The sequence below is a fragment of the Gossypium arboreum genome, chromosome 4 (assembly GCF_025698485.1).
Source record: "Gossypium arboreum isolate Shixiya-1 chromosome 4, ASM2569848v2, whole genome shotgun sequence".
Taxonomy (NCBI): Eukaryota; Viridiplantae; Streptophyta; class Magnoliopsida; order Malvales; family Malvaceae; genus Gossypium; species Gossypium arboreum.
This window is the reverse complement of record NC_069073.1, coordinates 115,761,282-115,772,002: the sequence shown is the minus strand read 5'-3', so window position 1 is coordinate 115,772,002 and position 10,721 is coordinate 115,761,282. Positions and strand designations below refer to the sequence as shown.

At 33.6% G+C, this 10,721-nt stretch overlaps 1 pseudogene; it reads right to left on the bottom strand.

Moving 5' to 3' along the window:
- Positions 1–443: 443 nt before the first annotated feature.
- LOC108459043 (probable terpene synthase 12) lies at positions 444–2,255 on the bottom strand (annotated as a pseudogene).
- Between the last annotated feature and the right edge of the window lie 8,466 nt (positions 2,256–10,721).

Below are 10,721 nucleotides of genomic sequence, written 5' to 3'. Positions count from 1 at the left end.
TCAGAGAGATTTTCAGTATTTGCAATTATTTTGATTTTGATTATTTAGATTTTATTCATAAGTATGTTATGCATGAAGTGTTGAACACTTGATTGATTTATGAAAATTTGAGTATCACCTTCAATAATTTTTGTAATTGAGTAACTAAGACAGAAACATTCTAATCCTTTAGTAACTAACAATATAATTTATCCCAAATTTATATAATTTTTGTAAGTGTGCAACCAATATCGAGTTTTTTTTTTTAAATTAAAAGAAAAAGGCTTAGAATTATTAAGGTTTGAATTATAATAACTTTTATACCTCACAAAATTAAGCAATCTAATATTTGAACAAATATTAGTTTACAAGGCCAAACAATGTGAATAAGAAGTTCACTTTATATTTTTGTCAGAATCAAGGTATCTATCATCTCTAGTAGTGATTAATTTCTTAGTCATTGATGTTCTCTGAATAGGTAAACGACTAGCTATGAAATATTCTCCATTCTCATGAACGGAGATCGAACATCTGACCACATGATTAAGAGATGAGATGAACAATCATTACACTATACCTTATGGTAATAAAATCTCAAATGTATATCAATGAAATTACTTTCTAGTTTATAGAAATAGGATCAACAATCAACGATTGTATTCTATTCTTAGATAGATTATCTGGACATCCATGTGCATCTCCATGCTGGTATATGCATTGGGAAATCCGAGCCAAATTAGTAGCTGTTTCTACCAAATGTTTCGCAAATGGAGAACCTTCAATTCGGCATTTGTTCATTTTCATCCAATAATTATCGATCAAATCACTTATATGTTGGCGAGCCGTTGCCTCCGAGCAACCAACTTCCTTCATGTAGCATATTATCGAGTTTGCACTTTCACCTCTTTCCAACTCAACCTATATTACCCAAAAATATATATATATTTCATGAATTAGAAGTTGCCAAATGAAATTCTAACAAGATGTATTAATGGTGATAATCAATATATACCTTCGAAGTAACCAAATCATTACAAAGTCGGAAAATAGTAGACGGCCAACGAAGGATGTCATGGTACCGTTCCAAGCTGTCAAGTGCTTCACTAGTGATGTTTGAACTCTGTAAAAAAAAAAGGCATAGACTAGAAAAATATGTCCAGACGAAGACACCCATGCAGTTTCAAGATAGTCTTGGAATGTTGGAACATGTTTACTACGTGCCCACTCTGCTTCTTTCAAGAATGCTTTGCATAGATCTGCCCACTGAGAAAACATAAAAATAAAAAATCACACATTTAGGTAGCAATTTTATAGTGTTTGCAATCATAATTTAAATATGGATTCTTTGCCACGCAGCATTGGTTAAGTATGGAATGATGTTTTCTCCAAGGTCTCTAAGAGTTTCATACGCCATCTCATTTACAGAGTTGTACAGAGCAAGAAAGCATAGCTCCATACACTTGGGAAGATCTTTTAAGGCACATAAATCCCATCTGAAATTCAAGATATTAAAAATGTTATTAGTACTGAATAATAAGAGAGTTTTGTGTATTTCTAATAAAAAGAATTCAAACCTTTGAACATCTTCAGTGAACAACTCTAATTCAGCGAAAGTGCCATAAACATTGTAAACATCATCGATTATAGTAGCGAAAGAAGCCACTTTGGTAAAACTTTTTCGGCAATTCCTGAATTGAGGTTCAGAGACCATTCCAACAGACCAAAAGAAGCATTCCATGAGCCTATCCCTTGCGAAATTCAACTTGCTCGATAGCCCCATACCAATCCACCATCTAATCAACAAGTGAAAGCGATGTTGTCAGAGTTGCAAGTGATAAAAGAAAAATGCTTTGAAAAGCTTATGTTCTTAATCAATCGTCTTACCTTGTCATCTCTTTAAGATCTTCTTGAAGCGTTGACTGCACCATGTTAAAATCCAGTTTGGCCAATTCAAGTAGGTTTGATTTTCTAGCTGCACTTTTGCTGTAAGCTTCGATGTACTATCGAGCTTCTAGCCTGACCATTCTTCGATGCAGTGGGAGCTCCAATGCGTGGATCACCTGTTCTAATAAACTTTCTTCCAGATTACTAACACCCTGTAAATCCATGAGATTCATTCGTGTAAACAAGAAGGCTTCATCCATTACATACTCTTCTTCGAAGGCAAGACGTGAAGCTTCATACAAACTCAACATTCCTTTGACATCCTTGTAAAGGCATTCCTTGAAATTTCCCTTATGGTCCTTGAAAGCTTTAAACACGTCTGCATTCACACAATATTATCAAATACTCATCTTTTTTTTTTTTTTTCCAAAAAGCTTCCTTCAGCAGGCCTGACCCTAAGGTTGTCCGGAGGTGTAGCGGTCCAGGAACCAAGGCTAGAAGGGATCTAAAATATTATTTTTGCAGTTTTTAAACGATCTAAAAACTTTGCTCAAAATCTAGCTTCATATTTGAATTTTCTGGATTTAGTGCAAAAATTATGGAATACTAGCTTAAAGAACCCCTTCTATGGCGTTTTGGCTGATGAGAATGAAGAAAAATGAAGAGAAATCTAGATATTTCCTATTTAGTCCTATCTTTATTTAATTAATTATGCAATATTCTAATTTTACCCTTAAATCATTAATTTTCCTGCTGATTTCATGAGCTAGTCGTCCAGCCCAAATAAATTTTGAGTCTAATTGCCTTTTAAATCCTTTCTTATTAGACACTTAAGCTATTTAATCATTCTAGCAACTTTTACACCTTTTCTAATTTAGTTCTTTTCATTTAATTGACTACCCAAACATTAAAATTTCCTAACGAAATTTTAATACCACATCACTAACATTTCATAAATATTTATAAAAATATTTCCGACTCGGTTTTATGAGATCGAGATCTCAATACCTTATTTTTACCCAATTTCTTCAATAATTTCTTTTTCTAACTAACCACTAAATCGGTAAAATTTTTCTATCGATATTTTCATACGATTTTCCTATTATATTAATATTCATGCAATAATTTTTTTTAAAATAATTTATCTTTAAATCGGATTTGTGGTTACGAAATTACTGTTCCGATAACTTTAAATTTAGGCCATTAGACTTATTTATAAATTAAATTCGTAGGTCAAATAGTATTAAAGTAACCTACATTAATCAGAGTTTAAATGAGAAACTAAAAATAATATTTAACTTAGAGAATAAAAATTAAAAAATACAAGGCATAACTCCGCAGAAACAAAGCTATCATCAGTTGAACTGGGATTTTCTCCTCCTCCTCCTCTATTAATAAACTATCATTAGATAAACCAAACAATTCATTCAATGTTTTACCGACATCACACTTTTGGTTATGTGGTTGACTTCCTAGTTCTTGAATCCACGATTTCCCTCTTACATTGACGGTGTGACCATTTTGTTTTTCGTTTGTAATATCCATTTCATCATCAATGTTTTCCCTTTAGAACTCTTCATCTTTGAAATTTTAGAATGAAAATAGAGAACTAATATCAACAAAACAGGGTAAAGGCTTGAAATTTAAATATGCTGACTTTTCATACGCCTCTCCTTTATATTATTAACTGATCTTTTTTTCCTATTCATTTCTTATTTTTCGGCAAAGCAATAATTGCTGTTGATAATGGACATTAATGTAAGGCATGCAAAGAGCTATTCACATTGGGCTGCCATACCAATTATAGCAGACAGTGGCGATTCCGATTAACATTGAGGGAGAGGAAAACTAACCTAGGAAAGTGTTTCTGTGAACTAAAAATATTAAAAATTAAAAGAAAAAAATTTGATTTGTAACGTTGAATCACAGTTTCATACAATCATTTATCTTACTCTTATGTAGTTTGATTGGAAGGAATATATTTTAAAACAACAATTTTACCCTTTGATAAAATAATAATTTTTCATTATTAAATTTTATCATAAATTATATTGAAATTTATTAAAATATGGTTATCAAAATAATAATTATAGGTATTTAAAATTAAGTTTTTTATACTGATATTTTAAATTTTATTAAATGTAACAAATATAAAATAATTAATAATAGATATTAAAAATAATAACATTTTACTATCATTAAAAAATAATTTTATTAGAATATATTAATATAAGTGATAAAGTATTTATTATTAAATTTATGAAATTATACTTTTTATTTATTTACAGTTATATTTAATATAATATAAATAATTATTTATTTATTTAATATTATATAATTTATTATTTATTTCATCATATAAATACTTCAAGAACAAGAACAAAATTAATTTTTTTCTATTTAGGTATAACAAAAATTGCTATTACAAGTGAGATGGAGAAAAATAGTGATTCCATTGAATCACTAATAGAATAGAATAGCCATTCCCCCAACCTAATAATAGAATATTCTTATTCTGGTTTTTGTCAGTAGAGAATCTCCTTCTATGCTTTTGCTTCTCCACTGGTTTGTTATAATCTCCCTACTACTTCATAATTCTAATAAAAAGAAAAAGTAAAGTACACATTTTAGATTCCATAAATAAAATTTAAATGTTGGTAAGTATTTTATTTAGGTATAGTAAAATATGAAAAATAAATATTTATGAAAAAGAGGCATTTAAAATTTTAAAGTGACTTGTGAAATAAAAATATATATTATCGATTATACTAAATACTAATTTTTAATAAAGTATTTTGATTTAGCAAAAGATGAATACTTTTTATATTTTAATAATTTGTAATTGGCTTAATGCATACTTTAGCCCTTAAAAGCGTATCTTTTTTCCCCTTTAATTCTTAAAGCTCTTTGTATCTCATTTCAATTTTAATATTACACATTAATGTTTTGAACTTTAAAACTAACGATTGAGATATCCAACTAATCATGTGTTGTCACATGTCATATGATGACATCACAACCACATTATGTTTTATTTACAGATTCTTTTCAAAAACAAAAATGTTTAACTTATTTTTTGGTTTTAATAAAATCATAACTATTTAATTTTTCCAAATATAATAGTAAAAATAAGATAATAAAATTAGAGTCAATTTTACTGCATATAAAATAGGATTTACAAATACAAAATGTTTAATGTATTTTCAACGTAATTTTTAAGAATAATATTATTTTAAATTAAATTACTTTTTAACGTAATAATATGGTAAATGGTAAGTTTAAAATGTAAAAAGTTTGATAGTCAAAAACAATAACCATGGATGATACAATTTCTGCTTAGGCCCGCAATCCATTATCATATAATTTGCTTCTTCGGTTCATTCTATTGGACTAATTAATCAATTTTACAAGTTTATTTTCTAAATTTGTAAGTATTTTATTGATACTTAAATATTTTTCATATTTAGTTGATATTTAAACTTTTATTCCGTCGTCAAATTTAGTACCTTTACACTAACATCGTTAGTTTATGCTAATGTGGCACTGATGACTAATTTGATAGTGACACGTGACAGTTTCTCAGTATATCATATGACAAGCGCAAATTAAAAAAATTAATAATATTTAAAATAAATTAATTAATGAAAAAGAGTATAAATTTTTGTCCAAAATCATTTTTTTATGGGAAAAAAGTTAATACTTTTTTTATGAAGCAATGTTCAGGTACTCCACCTTCTATTGCACTCAAATGACCTCCTATCATTCCCACTCGACCTTAGGTGATAGCTCGGCAACCATTGCAAGCTCGAGGACAAAGTTGGTTGTGTAGGTGTTATAGTGTTCGACTGTGATGGCTTCGTGGTAGATGGATGACCACATAATGTGCATGATGCACTTGTTCTAGATATGGTAGAGGTTAGTGCCTTAGTTTTGGCACTAAAATTTTCCAACACCAGAGGCACCATTGAGGGAGATGCTTGTGCCATTGTCACTAATTAGAGAGATCTTTCCATGGTGGTCGATTTTTAATTGAGGCTTGTACATTTTAGAAAGATTTTTAGTATTTGCAATTTCATTATGTGCATCTAGACTCCATGGGGGTCTCATTTGTACTCAACTGTTTATTTTGATTTTGATTATCTAGATTTTATTCATAAATATGTTATGCATGAAGTGTTGAATATTTGATTGATTTATAAAAATTTGAGTATCATCTTTAATAATTTTTGTAATTGGGTAACCAAGACAAAAACATTCTAATACTTTATTAACTAATAATATAATTTTATATCAAATTTATATAATTTTTATAAATGTGCAAGTGTTAACATTATGATTAATGGCAGACAATTTTAATGGCAAACAATCCAAGTGGTGCAAGTTTAGCACCCTAAAGTTGACTTTGAAAAAGTGGCATGGGATAATTTTTTTTGGTCCTTGAGATAATGGGCTATTTATTGTTTGGTCCTTGAACCTCAACTATAAATAGGCCTTCTCATTTCTCATTTCAATTCATCCCAACCAATCTTTCTCTCTTAGTTTTCTCTCTTCTCCCATTTGAGAATTCTTAAGGAATTCTATTTGTTTGTAATATTTTGGAGATAGTAAAGTTATCATCTGGTGTTAGTGCCCGAGGACGTAGGTATAATTTACCGAACCTCGTTAAAACTTTTGTGTTCTTTTTTGTCCTATTTTTTCTTTCAATATTTGAGGGAATAATAGTAGTATTTAATTGTGCTATTAAATTACTATAAAAGGGATATTCTGACTAAGGAAAGACTTGGTATTTAAGAGATCTTTGTGATCCACCTCTCTTCCCTGGGAATTGAACTTTGTGTGATTTTTTAGTACAATAATTTACACGCTTCCGACCCTATTGGAACAACAAGTGGTATCAAGAGCCGAAGGTTAATCGTAGTATGCTCTGTGGTTACAGTTTAAACTGATCTTCCACATCAGAAAAGATTTCCTTAGGTATATTGAAAGATTATGGAGAAAACGGTCGGTGTAGGAGCTTCAACATCGTCTATGTGGACAAGATCGACAATTGCAAATGCAAGATTAGCCGTGGAGATCTTTGATGGCACGGGCCATTTTGGTATGTGGCAAAGTGAGGTTCTAGATGCCCTTTTTCAGCAGGGTCTAGACATTGCCATTGATGAAGAGAAACCAGATGATGTACAGGAGAAAGATTGGAAGGCGATCAATCGGTTGGCATGTGGCATAATTCGATCATGCCTTTCTCGAGAGCAGAGGTATGCTTTTTCAAAGGAGACTTCTGCAAATAAGTTGTGGGTGGCACTTGAAGAAAAATTTTTGAAGAAAAATAGTCAAAATAAGCTCCACTTGAAGAAAAGACTGTTTCGCTTCACTTATGTCCCAGGTACCACAATGAATGATCACATCACCAAAATTAATCAGTTAGTCACTGATTTGCTAAATATGGATGAGACATTCAAAGATGAAGATTTGGCTTTGATGCTGTTGGGGTCACTTCTTGAGGAGTTTGAGTTCCTAGAAACTACTCTACTTCATGGCAAGAGTGATATATCTCGGCGAAGTGCATGCGCCTTATCTGATTATGAACAGAGAAAGAAGGACAAACAGAAAAACTCAATCAGAGATACAGAAGCTTTAGTAGTCCGAGGTCGTTCATACACTCGGAAGAAAACTCAGAAGGGGAGATCAAAGTCAAAGTCCAGACTCGGGAAAGATGAATGTGCCTTTTGTCATGAGAAAGGCCACTGGAAGAAAAATTGTCCAAAGCTGAAGAATAAGGGAAAAGCTGCTGTAGATGCTTGTGTTGCAAAGCATGATACTAGTGACTCTGAACTATCACTGGTTGCATCATCATCGTCATTCCATTCAGATGAGTGGATTTTGGATTCGGGTTGTACCTATCATATGTCCCCTAACCGGGAGTGGTTCTCTGATTTAGTAGAACTAAATGGAGGAGTTGTTTATATGGGCAATGATAATGCCTGTAAAACTGTTGGGATAGGTTCAATCCAATTAAAGAATCAAGATGGATCAACCAGAGTTCTGACTGATGTTCGGTATGTGCCCAGTTTGAAGAAAAATCTCATCTCATTGGGAGCCTTGGAATCCAATGGTTCAGTTGTTACTATGAGAGATGGGGTTTTGAAAGTGACATCTGGCGCACTTGTGATATTGAAGGGCATCAGGAAAAATAACTTGTATTACTACCAAGGTAGTACAGTTATTGGAGCGATCATTGCGACTTCCAGTAACAAAGACTTGGACTCAATGCGGTTGTGGCATATGAAGTTGGGACATGCAAAAAAATCCTTGCAAATTCGGCAAAGCAAGGATTGTTGAAAGGTGCAAAGGCTTGCAAATTAAAATTTTGCGAGCATTGTGTTCAGGAAAGCAAAAGAGAGTGAAATTTGGCATCGCTATCCATAATACAAAAGGTATTTTGGAATATGTTCACTCGAGATGTGGGGGCCTTCAAAACACCTTCGTTGAGAGGAAAACACTACTTTGTTACCTTTGTTGATGACTTTTCGAAGAGTTTGGGTGTATACCATGAAAACTAAGGATGAAGTGCTTGGAGTTTTTCTTAAATGGAAAACTATGATCGAAAACCGACCGGCAAGAAAATCAAGCGGCTTAGAACGGACAATGGAGGCGAATATAGAAGTGATCCGTTCTTGATGTGTGCCAAGAGTATGGTATTGTTCGACACTTCACGATTAGGGATACACCGCAGCGAATGGAGTGGCAGAGCGTATGAATCGAACATTCTTGGAGAAAGTTCGATGTATGTTGTCCAATCTTTGGGTTGGGCAAGCAATTTTGGTGAGGTGTGACATCTGCCGCCATCTTGTTAATTGTTTGCCATCATCTGCATTAGAAAGAAAAACTCCTATGGAGGTATGGTATGAAAAACCGGCTACAGATTATGATTCCTTACATGTGTTTGGATCCACTGCATATTACCACGTGAAGGAGTCAAAGTTAGATCCGAGGGCAAAGAAAGCTCTCTTTATGGGAATCACTTACGGAGTGAAGGGATTTCGTCTTTGGTGCTTAGACACAAAGAAAATGATCATGCGAGAGATGTTACCTTTGATGAATCGCCACATTGAAAAGGTAGCGAGATAAAGATATTCAGACGAGCGATACTCCACGGTGGTGGAGTGTACTCCAAAACAGTGGAGTTTGAGCGATGGGGATTTTCCGGTTAATAAGTCTAATTCTCCAGCCACAATGGAGGAATTAGAGGTTGAAGAGGTTCTAACCCAAGAACCATTAAGTACACGAAACCGATTGCGGTTGCAAGGCCAAGGAGAGAAATTCGTAAACCCGCTCGATTCTTGATATGGTGGCCTCGCGCCTTCCGTTGTTGATGATGATATTCCTATCACTTATCAAGAAGCAATGCAAAGCTTAGAAAGTGATAAATGGAAAAGCGCCATGGATGAAGAAATGCAATCTCTCTGAAGAACAATACTTGGGAGTTGGCGCAATTACCGAAAGGTAAAAGGGCAATCGGATGCAAGTGGGTATTCGCAAAGAAAGATGGATCTCCTAGCAAGAAAGATGTTCGCTACAAGGCAAGGTTGGTAGCTAAAGGCTACGCCGAAGGAGGGAATTGACTACAATGATGTATTTTCCCCTGTTGTGAAGCATTCCTCCATTAGAATTTTGTTGGCCTTGGTAGCACAGTTGAATTTGGAGCTAGCTCAACTTGATGTTAAGACGGCTTTCTTGCATGGTGAGTTAGAAGAGGAGATCTATATGACTCAGCCCGAAGGATACAAAGATGCTAGTGGTAGAAATTGGGTTTGTAAGTTGAACAAATCACTATATGGATTGAAGCAATCCCCGAGGCAGTGGTACAAGCGATTTGATAGCTTTATGAAAAGGCAGAAGTACACAAGAAGCAAATATGACAATTGTGTGTATTTGCAAAAGCTACATGGCGGATCTTTCATTTATCTACTCTTGTATGTTGATGATATGTTAATCGCTTCGAAGAGCCAAAAAGAGATAGATAAGCTGAAGGCTCAGTTGAATCAAGAGTTCGAGATGAAAGATCTAGGTGAGGCCAAGAAGATTCTCGGCATGGAGATAAGTAGAGATAGATAGAGAGGCAAGCTTTGCTTGAATCAGAAGCAATATCTGAAAAAGGTATTACAATGTTTTGGTGTAAATGAAAACACAAAACATGTAAGTACCCCACTTGCTTCTCATTTGAAACTTAGTGCTCAATTATCTCCGAAGACTAAAGAAGAAAGAGAATATATGGCAAAAGTCCCATATGCTAATGTAGTTGGGAGTTTGATGTATGCGATGGTGTGTACGCGGCCTGACATTTCACAAGCTGTTGGAGTTGTGAGCAGGTATATGCATGATCCTGGAAAAGGACATTGGCAAGTCGTGAAATGGATTCTACGGTATCTTGAAAAGCGTAGATGTTGGTTTAATTTTTGAACAGGATGAAGCACTTGGTCGGTTTGTAGTTGGATATGTTGATTCCGACTTTCTTGGTGATTTAGATAAACGTCGTTCAACTACGGGTATCTGTTTACTCTTGCGAAAGCCCCATGAGTTGGAAGTCTACCTTACGATCTCTGATGGTGTGTCTACTACGAAGCGGAATATATGGCGATTCTGAAGGTCATTAAGGAGGCTATTTGGCTTAATGGATTGTTGAAAGACTTGGGAGTTATTCAAAGTCACATTAGTCTATATTGTGACAGTCAGAGCGCTATTCACTTAGCGAAAAATCAAGTCTATCATTCAAGAACCAAGCATATCGACGTAAGATATCACTTTGTGCGGGAAGTCTTTGAAAAATGAAAAATTCTACTTCAGAAGATTCCGACAGC